The sequence below is a fragment of the Oncorhynchus nerka genome, linkage group LG17, assembly GCF_034236695.1.
Source record: "Oncorhynchus nerka isolate Pitt River linkage group LG17, Oner_Uvic_2.0, whole genome shotgun sequence".
NCBI classification, from domain to species: domain Eukaryota; kingdom Metazoa; phylum Chordata; class Actinopteri; order Salmoniformes; family Salmonidae; genus Oncorhynchus; species Oncorhynchus nerka.
Window position 1 is genome coordinate 6,122,529 of NC_088412.1, and position 16,375 is coordinate 6,138,903.

General features: G+C 46.0%; 1 pseudogene; it reads right to left on the minus strand.

Moving 5' to 3' along the window:
- Window positions 1-10,268: 10,268 nt before the first annotated feature.
- LOC135561371 (E3 ubiquitin-protein ligase TRIM47-like) lies at window positions 10,269-16,172 on the minus strand (annotated as a pseudogene).
- Between the last annotated feature and the right edge of the window lie 203 nt (window positions 16,173-16,375).

Consider the following 16,375-nt stretch of genomic DNA (forward strand, 5'->3'; position numbering starts at 1 on the left):
GGACAGGCGGGTAGGTGCAGGTAGCGATCGGTTGAAGAGCATGCATTTAGTTTTACTTGTATTTAAGAGCAATTGGAGGCCACGGAAGGAGAGTTGTATGGCATTGAAGCTTGCCTGGAGGGTTGTTAACACAGTGTCCAAAGAAGGGCCGGAAGTATACAGAATGGTGTCGTCTGCATAGAGGTGGATCAGAGACTCACCAGCAGCAAGAGCGACCACATTGATGTATACAGAGAAGAGAGTCGGTCCAAGAATTGAACCCTGTGGCACCCCCATAGAGACTGCCAGAGGTCCGGACAGCAGACCCTCCGATTTGACACACTGAACTCTATCAGAGTGGAGCGAGCGGTTGGAGCGAGCGGTCGCATCTGCACTCGGTCCGCAGGTAGTATTACATTTCATTACATTTCATTATAGTACAACGGTTTGACTTGTCTAATCTTAGCAATTTCTTCTTAGCTAGCTACACAGCCGTCTTTGTATCATAGATAATTGCGTAATTATCGTATTTCGTCGTCCTAACGCAGTCTACACTGCCCTGCAGCTAGCCAGCTAGCTAACGTCCACCGTTAGCTAGTCCACCGTCTACCGATTAGCAGCACAACTATTACACTCAACTGAACGACTTGATTAGTGTAGTGTTAGCTAGCTACATAGTTGTCTTTGCTGTCTTCGTACCCAAGATAATTGTGTAGTTTAGAGTGTGTAGTTTTATGTCGTCCTTAACATAGGAGACTCTGCTAGCTAGCCAACAGCTAGCCAACGTCTACCGAACAGAACTTCTGCACTCAACAATCCGGTCGCAGTTCGCTTCGCTCCACAGGTAGTATCACATTTTTCATTTCATTTCATTACAGTACAACGGCTTGATTTGTTTGATCGTAGCTAGCTACATAGCTAGCTACATAGCCGTCTTTGTATCAAAGATAATTGTGTAGTCTAGAGCGATTTCCTAGGTTAGCTAGCCAGCTATTGTCGTTCTTTTAACGCAACGTAACGTAATCAACACTGCTAGCTAGCCAGCTAGCCCCGAATAGCAGCACAGTAGAAACTATTACACTCAACGGAACGACTTGATTAGTGTAGTGTCAACAACGCAGCCAATGCCAACTAGCCTACTTAGTCAACAACGCAGCCTCTGCCAGCTAGCCTACTTCAGCAGTACTGTATCATTTTAATCATTTTAGTCAATAAGATTCTTGCTACGTAAAGCTTAACTCTCTGAACACTCGTGACGTGTAGTCCACTTGTCATTCAATCTCCTTTGCATTAGCGTAGCCTCTTGTGTAGCCTGTCAACTATGTGTCTGTCTATCCCTGTTCTCTCCTCTCTGCACAGACCATACAAACGCTCCACACCGCGTGGCCGCGGCCACCTAATCTGGTGGTCCCAGCGCGCACGACCCACGTGGAGTTCCAGGTCTCCGGTAGCCTCTGGAACTGCCGATCTGCGGCCAACAAGGCAGAGTTCATCTCCGCCTATGTCTCCCTCAGTCCCTCGACTTCTTGGCACTGACGGAAACATGGATCACCACAGACAACACTGCTACTCCTACTGCTCTCTCTTCGTCTGCCCACGTGTTCTCGCACACCCGAGAGCTTCTGGTCAGCGGGGTGGTGGCACCCGGGATCCTCATCTCTCCCAAGTGGTCATTCTCTCTTTCTCCCCTTACCCATCTGTCTATCGCCTCCTTTGAATTCCATGCTGTCACAGTTACCAGCCCTTTCAAGCAACATCCTTATCATTTATCGCCCTCCAGGTTCCTCGGAGAGTTCATCAATGAGCTTGATGCCTTGATAAGCTCCTTTCCTGAGGACGGCTCACCTCTCACAGTTCTGGGCGACTTTAACCTCCCCACGCCTACCTTTGACTCATTCCTCTCTGCCTCCTTCTTTCCACTCCTCTCCTCTTTTGACCTCACCCTCTCACCTTCCCCCCTACTCACAAGGCAGGAAATACGCTCGACCTCATCTTTACTAGATGCTGTTCTTCCACTAACCTCGTTGCAACTCCCCTCCAAGTCTCCGACCACTACCTTGTATCCTTTTCCCTCTCGCTCTCATCCAACACTTCCCACACTGCCCCTACTCGGATGGTATCGCGCCGTCCCAACCTTCGCTCTCTCTCCCCCGCTACTCTCTCCTCTTCCATCCTATCATCTCTTCCCTCTGCTCAAACCTTCTCCAACCTATCTCCTGATTCTGCCTCCTCAACCCTCCTCTCCTCCCTTTCTGCATCCTTTGACTCTCTATGTCCCCTATCCTCCAGGCCGGCTCGGTCCTCCCCTCCCGCTCCGTGGCTCGACGACTCATTGCGAGCTCACAGGACAGGGCTCCGGGCAGCCGAGCGGAAATGGAGGAAAACTCGCCTCCCTGCGGACCTGACATCCTTTCACTCCCTCCTCTCTACATTTTCCTCTTCTCTCTCTGCTGCTAAAGCCACTTTCTACCACTCTAAATTCCAAGCATCTGCCTCTAACCCTAGGAAGCTCTTTGCAACCTTCTCCTCCCTCCTGAATCCTCCTCCCCCTCCCCCCTCCTCCCTCTCTGCAGATGACTTCGTCAACCATTTTGAAAAGAAGGTCGACGACATCCGATCCTCGTTTGCTAAGTCAAACGACACCGCTGGTTCTGCTCACACTGCCCTACCCTGTGCTCTGACCTCTTTCTCCCCTCTCTCTCCAGATGAAATCTCGCGTCTTGTGACGGCCGGCCGCCCTACAACCTGCCCGCTTGACCCTATCCCCTCCTCTCTTCTCCAGACCATTTCCGGAGACCTCCTCCCTTACCTCACCTCGCTCATCAACTCATCCCTGACCGCTGCTACGTCCCTTCCGTCTTCAAGAGAGCGAGAGTTGCACCCCTTCTGAAAAAACCTACACTCGATCCCTCCGATGTCAACAACTACAGACCAGTATCCCTTCTTTCTTTTCTCTCCAAAACTCTTGAACGCGCCGTCCTTGGCCAGCTCTCCCGCTATCTCTCTCAGAATGACCTTCTTGATCCAAATCAGTCAGGTTTCAAGACTAGTCATTCAACTGAGACTGCTCTTCTCTGTATCACGGAGGCGCTCCGCACTGCTAAAGCTAACTCTCTCTCCTCTGCTCTCATCCTTCTAGACCTATCGGCTGCCTTCGATACTGTGAACCATCAGATCCTCCTCTCCACCCTCTCCGAGTTGGGCATCTCCGGCGCGGCCCACGCTGGATTGCGTCCTACCTGACAGGTCGCTCCTACCAGGTGGCGTGGCGAGAATCCGTCTCCACACCACGTGCTCTCACCACTGGTGTCCCCCAGGGCTCTGTTCTAGGCCCTCTCCTATTCTCGCTATACACCAAGTCACTTGGCTCTGTCATAACCTCACATGGTCTCTCCTATCATTGCTATGCAGACGACACACAATTAATCTTCTCCTTTCCCCCTTCTGATGACCAGGTGGCGAATCGCATCTCTGCATGTCTGGCAGACATATCCGTGTGGATGACGGATCACCACCTCAAGCTGAACCTCGGCAAGACGGAGCTGCTCTTCCTCCCGGGAAGGACTGCCCGTTCCATGATCTCGCCATCACGGTTGACAACTCCATTGTGTCCTCCTCCCAGAGCGCTAAGAACCTTGGCGTGATCCTGGACAACATCCTGTCGTTCTCAACTAACATCAAGGCGGTGGCCCGTTCCTGTAGGTTCATGCTCTACAACATCCGCAGAGTACGACCCTGCCTCACACAGGAAGCGGCGCAGGTCCTAATCCAGGCACTTGTCATCTCCCGTCTGGATTACTGCAACTCGCTGTTGGCTGGGCTCCCTGCCTGTGCCATTAAACCCCTACAACTCATCCAGAACGCCGCAGCCCGTCTGGTGTTCAACCTTCCCAAGTTCTCTCCACGTCACCCCGCTCCTCCGCTCCCTCCACTGGCTTCCAGTTGAAGCTCGCATCCGCTACAAGACCATGGTGCTTGCCTACGGAGCTGTGAGGGGAACGGCACCTCAGTACCTCCAGGCTCTGATCAGGCCCTACACCCAAACAAGGGCACTGCGTTCATCCACCTCTGGCCTGCTCGCCTCCCTACCACTGAGGAAGTACAGTTCCCGCTCAGCCCAGTCAAAACTGTTCGCTGCTCTGGCCCCCCAATGGTGGAACAAACTCCCTCACGACGCCAGGACAGCGGAGTCAATCACCACCTTCCGGAGACACCTGAAACCCCACCTCTTTAAGGAATACCTAGGATAGGATAAAGTAATCCCTCTCACCCCCCCTCCCCCTGAAAAGATTTAGATGCACTACTGTTCCACTGGAGGTCATAAGGTGAATGCACCAATTTGTAAGTCGCTCTGGATAAGAGCGTCTGCTAAATGACTTAAATGTAAATGTAAATGTAGTTGGTGAACCAGGCGAGGCAATCATTTGAGAAACCAAGGCTGTCGAGTCTGCCGATGAGGATGTGGTGGTTGACAGAGTCGAAAGCCTTGGCCAGATCAATGAATACGGCTGCACAGTAATGTTTCTTATCGATGGCGGTTAAGATATCGTTTAGGACCTTGAGCGTGGCTGAGGTGCACCCATGACCAGCTCTGAAACCAGATTGCATAGCAGAGAAGGTATGGTGAGATTCGAAATGGTCGGTAATCTGTTTGTTGACTTGGCTTTCGAAGACCTTAGAAAGGCATGGTAGGATAGATATAGGTCTGTAGCAGTTTGGGTCAAGAGTGTCCCCCTTTGAAGAGGGGGGATGACCGCAGCTGCTTTCCAATCTTTGGGAATCTCAGATGACACGAAAGAGAGGTTGAACAGGCTAGTAATAGGGGTGGCAACAATTTCGGCAGATAATTTTAGAAAGAAAGGGTCCAGATTGTCTAGCCCGGCTGATTTGTAGGGGTCCAGATTTTTCAGCTCTTTCAGAACTTCAGCTGAATGGATTTGGGAGAAGGAGAAATGGGGAAGGCTTGGGCGAGTTGCTGTTGGGGGTGCAGTGCTGTTGACCGGGGTAGGAGTTGCCAGGTGGAAAGCATGGCCAGCCGTAGAAAAATGCTTATTGAAATTCTCAATTATGGTGGATTTATCAGTGGTGACAGTGTTTCCTATCTTCAGTGCAGTGGGCAGCTGGGAGGAGGTGTTCTTATTCTCCATGGACTTTACAGTGTCCCAGAACTTTTTAGAGTTAGTGTTGCAGGAAGCAAATTTCTGCTTGAAAAAGCTAGCCTTGGCTTTTCTAACTGCCTGTGTATAACGGTTTCTAGCTTCCTGAACAGCTGCATATCACGGGGCTGTTCGATGCTAATGCAGAACGCCATAGGATGTTTTTGTGTTGGTTAAGGGCAGTCAGGTCTGGGGAGAACCAAGGGCTATATCTGTTCCTGGTTCTAATTTTCTTGAATGGGGCATGTTTATTTAAGATTGTTAGGAAGGCATTTTTAAAAAATATCCAGGCATCCTCTACTGACGGGATGAGATCAATATCCTTCCAGGACACCCCGGCCAGGTCGATTAGAAAGGCCTGCTCGCTGAAGTGTTTCAGGGAGCGTTTTACAGTGATGAGTGGAGGTCGTTTGACCGCTGACCCATTACGGATGCAGGCAATGAGGCAGTGATCGCTGAGATCTTGGTTGAAGACAGCAGAGGTGTATTTAGAGGGGAAGTTGGTTAGGATGATATCTATGAGGGTGCCCGTGTTTAAGGCTTTGGGGGGGTACCTGGTAGGTTCATTGATATTTGTGTGAGATTGAGGGCATCAAGTTTAGATTGTAGGATGGCTGGGGTGTTAAGCATGTTCCAGTTTAGGTCGCCTAGCAGCACGAGCTCTGAAGATAGATGGGGGGCAATCAGTTCACATATGGTGTCCAGAGCACAGCTGGGAGCAGAGGGTGGTCTATAGCAGGCGGCAACGGTGAGAGACTTGTTTTTAGAGAGGTGGATTTTTAAAAGTAGAAGTTCAAATTGTTTGGGTACAGACCTGGATAGTAGGACAGAACTCTGCAGGCTATCTTTGCAGTAGATTGCAACACCGCCCCCTTTGGCAGTTCTATCTTGTCTGAAAATGTTGTAGTTTGGAATTAAAATTTCTGAATTTTTGGTGGTCTTCCTAAGCCAGGATTCAGACACAGCTAGAACATCCGGGTTGGCAGAGTGTGCTAAAGCAGTGAAAAGAACAAACTTAGGGAGGAGGCTTCTAATGTTAACATGCATGAAACCAAGGCTATTACGGTTATAGAAGTCATCAAAAGAGAGCGCCTGGGGAATAGGAGTGGAGCTAGGCACTGCAGGGCCTGGATTCACCTCTACATCGCCAGATGAACATAGGAGGAGAAGAATAAGGGTACGGCTAAAAGCAATAAGAATTGGTCGTCTAGAACGTCTGGAACAGAGAGTAAAAGGAGGTTTCTGGGGGCGATAAAATAGCATCAAGGTATAATGTACAGACAAAGGTATGGTAGGATGTGAATACAGTGGAGGTAAACCTAGGTATTGAGTGATGAAGAGAGAGATATTGTCTCTAGAAACATCATTGAAACCAGGAGATGTCATTGCATGTGTGGGTGGTGGAACTAATAAGTTGGATAAGGTATAGTGAGCAGGACTAGAGGCTCTACAGTGAAATAAGCCAATAAACACTAACCAGAACAGCAATGGACAAGACATATTGACATTAAGGAGAGGCATCCTTAGTCGAGTGATCAAAAGGGTCCAGGGAGTGGAGAGGTTGGTTTGGGGGTCACGGCGATTTAGACAGCTAGCCAGGACATCGGTAGCAAGCTAGCATAGGATGGAGGTCTGTTGTTAGCCACCTCTTGCGTTCCGTCAGTAGATTAGTGGAGTTCCGTGTTGTAGAGGGGATTAGTCCAAATCACACAACAACATGAAAATAAAAACAATAGATATAGTTATAGAGGCCCAAGAAGAAACATAGTAATAATAAAAATAAATAAATTGTCCGATTGTCTATTCTGAGAGCATCCGGTAAGACAGCTAACGGTTAGCAGGCCGCAGATGGGCATTCAGGTAATGTCGCGACGGAGGAGCCAGCCGGATCTCCTTCGGGTAGATAACGTCGGCAGTCCAGTTGTGAAGGCCCGGAGGGGCTCCGTGTAGGCAGTAAAACGGGTCCGAATAGGTGACTGCAGCCCAGGAGTGATTGACGGAGCTCAGGAGTGGTTGACGGAGCTGGCTAGCTCGGGTAATTGATGTTTGCTCCGGAATCGACGAAAGCAGATAGACACACGGATAGCAGCCAGCTAGCTGTGAGATCCGGGAGTGAATGTCCAGAGAGCAGTTGAAATCCAGGGACATGGAGAGAAAAAATCGGTCCGGTATGTTCCGTTCCGAGCCGCGCTGCGCCATACAAAACTGGCGATAGATTTTCGAGTTAAAGGATAGCTGATGACCACAAACCGTGGTTAGCTGAATCTGACAGTTGCCAGTAAAGAAGCTAACTAGCTTCTAATTAGCTTCTGGCTAGCTCCTGGCTAGCTTCTGGCTAGCTTCTTGGAGTTTCTGGCTAGCTTCTGGCTAGCTTCTTGGAGGATTGCAGATTTGATTGCAGATTTGAGGTAAATAATACGTATTTATACATATCAATTGGTGAGGCAGGTTGCAGGAGAGTGTATTGAAGATGAGTTGATGGAAAATAAAAATAAAATGTATGTGAAAAAAAAGTTGTAAATATATATATATACACGACACGACAAGACGAGGACAAAAGACGTCTGAACTGCTATGCCATCTCGGGCAATGATGTCTATTACCTCCCCCAACTGGACTATAATATACATCTATTACCTCCCCCAACTGGACAATAATATACATCTATTACCTCCCCCAACTGGACAATAATATACATCTATTACCGCCCCCAACTGGACAATAATATACATCTATTACCGCCCCCAACTGGACAATAATATACATCTATTACCGCCCCCAACTGGACAATAATATACATCTATTACCTCCCCCAACTGGACTATAATATACATCTATTACCGCCCCCAACTGGACAATAATATACATCTATTACCTCCCCCAACTGGACAATAATATACATCTATTACCTCCCCCAACTGGACAATAATATACATCTATTACCTCCCCCAACTGGACAATAATATACATCTATTTTACTTTGTGATACAAAAAGGGGAAATTATGATAATACTAAAAAACACCCTACCAAATAACCCTACACTCATTAAAAACCCACTACCCCATTCCACTACTTTGACCCTATCTGCTCCTGCACTATGCCAACTAACCTACACTCATTAAAAACCCACTACACCATTCCACTACTTTGACCCTATCTGCTCCTGCACCATGACAACGACCTGGGAGGACGGGACACCACCACTCAACACACCCTGGAACTCTTCTGAAGTCAAATCTCATATGACGAAATACTACTCTGCAGCTGCCACCACAACATCGATTGTCTGTGATTGACGTTCCATTTCTGCGGTACAGTTGATAACCATTGTAATGAACGCTAAGAAGCCAAACTTACTGAAGCATCTATCACTCGCTGGCCCATCCCTCTGTGCTGCACAGATCTACTACTCACATCTATCACTCGCTGGCCCATCCCTCTGTGCTGCACAGATCTACTACTCACAGGGATCCTCTCCGGATCCTTCACCCTTGACCCATCCTCCTCTACTTTCTTCACTGCCTCAGCATACGACACCTTCTGCACTACTCTGACTCTATCCACCTCAACCTGCCTCTCTCTCACTGGACACATCTGATCCCCAGCAACATGGACGCCCCTACAGTTTACACACAACTTTATCCACTGAAACTACACAACCCTCTATCCACCTCAACCTGCCTCGCTCTCACTGGACACTTCTGATCCCCAGCAACATGGACGCCCCTACAGTTTACACACACAACCTTATCCACTGAAACTACACAATGCTTCACACCAAACGGCATCACAAACAACAGGAATCTTCCATTTCAATTGCTCCACCTCCACACTAACGCTACCCCAGAAATCACTCCTTTCAATGGTGCCCTGTTCCTAAGAGAAAACAAGAAACAGATCTTTTGACCCAAGTTGCGTGACACGGAGCGCCCTCTGGTCAGAAGAAACACAAACAAATATCACAAGTCCACTACAGGTTACCTTCACTGATTCAACTGCACCCAACTCATTTCCCACCCTGAAACCACAAATAAACTCTGTTTTCCACTTGAGTTATTACATTTTAACCTGTTGCTTCTACTCGGGACGCTTGCGTCCCAACTAGAGCTCTGGAAATGCAAATGCGCTACGCTAAATGCTAATAGTATTAGTTAAAACTCAAAAGTTCATTAAAATACACATGCAGGGTATCGAATTAAAGCTACACTCGTTGTGAATCCAGGCAACAAGTCAGATTTTTAAAATGCTTTTCGGCGAAAGCATGAGAAGCTATTATCTGATAGCATGCAACACCCCAAAAGACCCACAGGGGACGTAAACAAAATAATTAGCATTTCGGCGTTACACAAACCGCACAATAAAATAGAAAACATTCATTACCTTTCACCATCTTCTTTGTTGGCACTCCTAGATGTCCCATAAACACTATTTGGGTCTTTATTTCGATTAAATCGGTCCATATAAAGCCTAGATATCGTTATATGTAGACTGTGTGATAAACGAAAAAAACATTGTTTCAAAACGTAACGTCATTTTTAAAATTCAAAAGTCGACGATAAACTTTCACAAAACACTTCAAATACGTTTGTAATGCAACTTTAGGTATTAGTAAACGTTAATAAGCGATAAAATTCATCAGGAGGCGATGTAAAGATCATTAGCTGTCCGTCTGGAAAAATGTCCGGCTAGAAACTCAACGAAAATATCCGGTCCCAGACCGGATTAGATACGGTGTCCTGTATGTGTTTGACCAAGAAAAAACTCGAAGGGAAATGACAAGACTCTAGACACCCTGTGGAAGCTGTAGGTACTGCAACCTCAGGCAATTAATTGTGGTTCACGTTTATCAATGGGTTCAAGTAGCGCATGGATATATTTTCCCCATTTTCAGTGATCAGTTTTTCCTGTGCTTTTCGATGTAAATGCCGTTCTGGTAAAGCCACAGCAGTGATTTAACCAGTTTTTTAAACGTCTGAGTGTTTTCTATCCACACAGACTAAGCAAATGCATATACTATATTCCTGGCATGAGTAGCAGGGCGCTGAAATGTTGCGCGATTTTTAACAGAATGTTCAAAAAAGTAGAGGGTCGACTGAAGAGGTTAAATGTCTCTATTCCTTTAAAACTTTTGTTAGTGTAATGTTTACTGTTCATTTCTGATTGTTTATTTCACTTTTGTTTATTATCTATTTCACTTGTTTTGTCAATGTAAACATATGTTTCCCATGACAATAAAGCCCTTTGAATTTAATTGAAATGAGAGACAGCTCCATTTTAATGTATAGGGGACATGAGTCGTCATGGTTACTCATGGTTATGTGATGAGGCAGCCCAGTCGGTTACATGAAGCAGTCTATTCTCTGAAAGGGGTCCAGACAGCCTGTTCCCAACAGTGGGGTCAGTAGGATTGGACAGGGGCCCTTCTCTCTCTCTCTGACTGGAGGAGAGAAGTGAAATGGTGTGTCTCCTCTGGTCAACAATACTCACCTTGAAAGACTTCACAGCCTGTTGGAGCTCCTTCAGCCTCTTCTCTCTCTCCTGGAATCTCTGCTGGACCTTCTGCTGACTCATCCCCAGCTGCCTCTGTGGAGAATCACTCATCAATGAGCTATCAAGCTTTATTAGTCCAGTAGATCAATAGTATAGTAATGTGACATAGGGCCGATAGAATATAGGGATACAAATATTGAGGAAGTGTCTGTGTGAAAACATATTATTATGTTGTCATGTGAATAATTATAGATTTAACAGAACACAAATCAGGGAGCTGTTTGGGAGTTTGATAACTAATGATAATGATGTTTGGTAACTAATTTAATTTAGTTTATTTTTACTTTATTTCACCTTTATTTAACCAGGTAGGCCGGTTGAGAACACCTTTATTTAACCAGGTAGGCCGGTTGAGAACACCTTTATTTAACCAGGTAGGCCGGTTGAGAACACCTTTATTTAACCAGGTAGGCCGGTTGAGAACACCTTTATTTAACCAGGTAGGCTAGTTGAGAACACCTTTATTTAACCAGGTAGGCCGGTTGAGAACACCTTTATTTAACCAAGTAGGCCGGTTGAGAACACCTTTATTTAACCAGGTAGGCTAGTTGAGAACAAGTTCTCATATGCAACTGCGACCTGGCCAAGCAAAAACAAAGCAATTCGACCAATTCAACAACGAGTTACACATGGAATAAACAAAACATACAGTCAATAATACAGTAGAAAAATAAGTCTATATACAATGTGAGCAAATGAGGTGAGATAAGGGAGGTAAAGGCAAAAAAAGGCCAAGGTGGCGAAGTAAATACAATATAGCAAGTAAAACACTGGAATTGGTAGATTTGCAGTGGAAGAATGTGCAAAGTAGAAATAAAAATAATGGGGTGCAAAGGAGCAAAATAAATAAATAAATAAATAAATACAGTAGGGAAAGAGGGAGTTGTTTGGCTAAATTATAGATGGGCTATGTACAGGTGCAGTAATCTGTGAGCTGCTCTGACAGCTGGTGCTTAAAGCTAGTGAGGGAGATAAGTATTTCCAGCTTTAGATATTTTTGCAGTTCGTTCCAGTCATTGGCAGCAGAAAACTGGAAGGAAAGACGACCAAATGAGGAATTGGCTTTAGGGATGACCAGTGAGATATACCTGCTGGAGCGCGTGCTACGAGTGGTTGCTGCTATGGTGACCAGTGAGCTGAGATAAGGTAGGGCTTTACCTAGCAGAGACTTGTAGATAACCTGTAGCCAGTTGGTTTGGCAACGAGAATGAAGCAAGGGCCAACCAACGAGAGTGTACAGGTCGCAATGGTGGGTAATACTGTATATGGGGCTTTGGTGACAAAACAGATTGCACTGTGATAGACTGCATCCAATTTGTTGAGTAGAGTGTTGGAGGTTATTTTATAGATGACATCACCGAAGTAGAGGATCGGTAGGATGGTCAGTTTTACGAGGGTATGTTTGGCAGCATGAGTGAAGGATGCTTTGTTGCTATATAGGAAGCCGATTCTAGATTTAATTTTGGAGATGCTTAATGTTAGTCTGGAAGGAGTGTTTACAGTCTAGCCAGACACCTAGGTATTTGTAGTTGTCCACGTATTCTAAGTCAGAGCCGTCCAGAGTAGTAATGCTGGACAGGCGAGCAGGTGCGGGCAGTGATCAGTTGACTAGCATGTATTTAGTTTTACTTGTGTTTAAGAGCAGTTGGAGGCCACGGAAGGAGAGTTGTATGGCATTGAAGCTTGTCTTGAGGTTAGTTTACACAGTGTCCAAAGAGCGGCCAGAAGTATACAGAATGGTGTCGTCTGCATAGAGGTGTATCAGAGAATCACCAGCAGCAAGAGCAACATCATTGATGTATACAGAGAAGAGAGTCTGCCCGGGGATTGAACCCTGTGGCACCCCATAGAGACTGTCAGAGGTCCGGACAACATGCCCTCCGATTTGACACACTGAACTAGGCGAGGAAATCATTTGAGAAACCAGGGCTGTCGAGTCTGCCAATAAGAAGGTTGTGATTGACAGAGTCGAAAGCCTTGGCCAGATCAATGAATACGGCTGCACAGTAATGTTTCTTATCGATGGTGGTTAAGATATCATTTAGGACCTTGAGCGTGGCTGAGGTGCACCCATGACCAGCTCTGAAACCAGATTGCATAGCGGAGAAGGTACGGTGGGATTCGAAATGGTCAGTAATCTGTTTGTTAACTTGGCTTTCAAACACCTTAGAAAGACAGGGTAGGATAGATATACGCCTGTAGGAGTTTGGGTCTAGAGTGTCACCTCTACTGAAGAGAGTGATGACCGCGGCAGCTTTCCAATCTTTGGGAATCTCAGACGATACAAAAGAGAGGTTGAACAGGCTAGTAATAGGGGTTGCAATAATTTTGGCAGATCATTTTAGAAAGAGAGGGTCCAGATTGTCTAGCCCGGCTGATTTGTAGGGGTCCAGATTTTGCAACTCTTTCAGAACATCAGCTTTCTGGATTTGGGTGAAGGAGAAATGTTGGGGGCTTTGGCGGGTTGCTGTGGAGGGTGCCGGGCAGTTGACCGGGGTAGCGGTAGAAGGGTGGAAAGCATGGCCAGCCGTAGAAAAATGCTTATTGCAATTGTCAATTATGGTGGATTTATCGGTGGTGACAGTGTTTCCCATCCTCAGAGCAGTGGACAGCTGGGAGGAGGTGCTCTTATTCTCCATGGACTTTACAGTGTCCCAGAACTTTTTTGAGTTAGTACTACAGGATGCAAATTTCTTTTTGAAAAAGCTAGCCTTAGCTTTCCTAACTGCCTTTGTATATTTGTTCCTAACTTCCTGTAACGGTTTTCTAATGGTGAAGGAGAGTCGGACCAAACTGCAGCGTGTAGATTTCGATCCATGTTTAATAAAACAACTTAACACGAATCTAAGTACAATATCTACAAAAAACAATAAACGTAATGAAAACCGAAACAGCCTATACTTGTGTAACCTACATAGACAGGAACAAGGTCACTAAGGACAACTAAGGACAATCACCCACAATACAACCAAAGAATATGGCTGCCTAAATATGGTTCCCAATCAGAGACAACGATAACCACCTGCCTCTGATTGAGAACCACTCCAGACAGCCATAGACTTTCCTAGAACACCCTACTAAGCTACAATCCCACTAACATACACACCAAAACCCCCAGACAAAACACACCACAATACAAAAACTCCATGCCACACCCTGGCCTGACCCAATACATAAAGATAAACACAAAATACTTAGACCAGGGCGTGACACTTCCCTGAAATGATGATAATGGTGTTTGATAATGAATAATAATGATGTTTGATAATGAATAACAATAAATAATAATGGTGTTTGATTTGTAGGATTCTATCTAGAAATATACTTATTGATGTTACCATTCTAGAATGTATTGATGAATTTACATGTAAAAGGAATGTATATGTTGGGGTCAATGAAGGGTGGATAGGAACTTGGTGTATGGAAAGTTACTGAGAGAGACAAGGGGAAGTGCTGAAATATTCTGTTCAAACATGTAATGCTGAATATCAATGTTCCTAAAGAGGGAGACAAAGGGCAACTAGTTTCAGTCTCTGATAAGGCAGGCCAGCTGCAGAACTAGGGAGGAGCCAGGAATTCAACAGTCTAGTTAGTCTCTGATAAGGCAGGCCAGCTGCAGAACTAGGGAGGAGCCCGGAATTCAACAGTCTAGTTAGTCTCTGATAAGGCAGGCCAGCTGCAGAACTAGGGAGGAGCCAGGAATTCAATAGTCTAGTTAGTCTCTGATAAGGCAGGCCAGCTGCAGAACTAGGGAGGAGCCAGGAATTCGGCTCAAGTTCAAGTCAACACGATGAAGTGTGAAGAAACCTCTGGGAGGGGGGCCAGAGGGGCCCACCACAACAACCCTCCTACTACAGTCATCTCACACACATACACTTCCACATCCACCAAGGTTCTTGCATCAGGCAGGACCATGACGACACCAGTGAGAGGAACCAATTCATGTCCTGCCTAGTAACAGAGATGTATTGGCTGTCTAGATGTGTAAGGAGATGGTCCTGCCTAGTAACAGAGATGTATTGGCCTTCTATATGTGTAAGGAGTTGGTCCTGCCTAGTAACAAAGATGTATTGGCTGTCTAGATGTGTAAGGAGTTGGTCCTGCCTAGTAACAGAGATGTATTGTCTGTCTTGATGTGTAAGGAGTTGGTCCTGCCTAGGAACAGAGATGTATCGGCTGTCTAGATGTGTAAGGAGTTGGTCCTGCCTAGTAACAGAGATGTATCGGCTGTCTAGATGTGTAAGGAGTTGGTCCTGCCTAGTAACAGAGATGTGTCGGCTGTCTAGATGTGTAAGGAGTTGGTCCTGCCTAGTAACAGAGATGTATTGGCTGTCTAGATGTGTAAGGAGTTGGTCCCGCCTAGTATGAGGTTATAAACATATGTTCTTGTATAATCGCACATTGTCTTTGTAGCTGTATGACCCAGTGGGTGAATAAACTTGGTTTGAGTTTTTACTCTGTTCAGAACCTAACAGACTTTAGAAAATGGTGATACATTTGGAGAATCTGGGTTAACATATCTATATACTCAAGGTTTGTGTTCATATTTGTGGATCCATTTAATTTGAATGATCTCATATTCAAACAGATTTAGTTCCTACTGTATCTTTAATTCTTTGTTTATCAGACAGTCACCAAAAAGTGGTTCTGGTCTTACCTGTTTCCCAGTCCTCTCTGCTGCAGCTGACACTGTATCATGGCCTTTATGTTCATCCATTGTACACAGCAGACAGATACACTGCTCATCAGTACGACAGTAAACCTCCAGCAGTTTGCCATGATGAGAGCAGATCTTCTCCTGTAGTTGTGCCGTGGCTTTGACCAGCTTGTGCTTCTTGAAAGCAGGAGATTCATAGTGAGATTGGAGGTGAGTCTCACAGTAAGAGGCCAGACACACCAGACAGGACATGAGGGCTTTCTGCTTTCTGGTCCCAGTGCAGACATCACACGCCACATCTCCAGGTCCAGCATAGCACAGAGCAGGAGGGGGAGCAGCCTGGAGTCCTGTCTTCCTCAGTTTCTCAACCAGCTCAGCCAACATGTTATTTTTCCTCAGATTAGGCCTTGGAGTGAAGGTCTCTCTGCACTGAGGACAGCTATAGACCCCTTTCAGAACATCCTGATCCCAGTAGCCCTCAATACAGATTCTACAGTAATTGTGTCCACATGGGATGGTGACTGGTTCCTTCAGTAGATCCAGACAGACAGAACAACAGAAATGGTCCTGGTCCAGTTGAACTCCCTGTTGAGCCATTTGGACGGTTGTTCACTCTCACACAAACAGACGATACAGAGACTCAGATCAGTTTTGTTTCCACAGAAGTTAGTTTTTGGGAGGTGTGGACTTTCTGGTTCTGCCAGATAGGTGAGCTTAAAGGGAGGGAGTGAAGGAGGGGTTAGAGGGAGGGAGAGATAAAGAAATGCATGCAACGTCGAGAAGGAGACAAAGATTTTAGTTCCTGGGTTAAATTATAGTTCCTGATTACATTTTATTTAATCCATTTTAGAAAAAGACTAATGTAACCAAAGGTGTCCAAAGGTGTCTGAATAACTTCTGAATGCCCTGTAATGCCATCTACAGCGCCTTGTGAAACTATTCACCCCCCTTGGCATTTTTCCTATTTTGTTGCCTTACAACCTGGAAGGTGAACCTCCGTCCCAGTCTCAAATCTCTAGAAGACTGAAACAG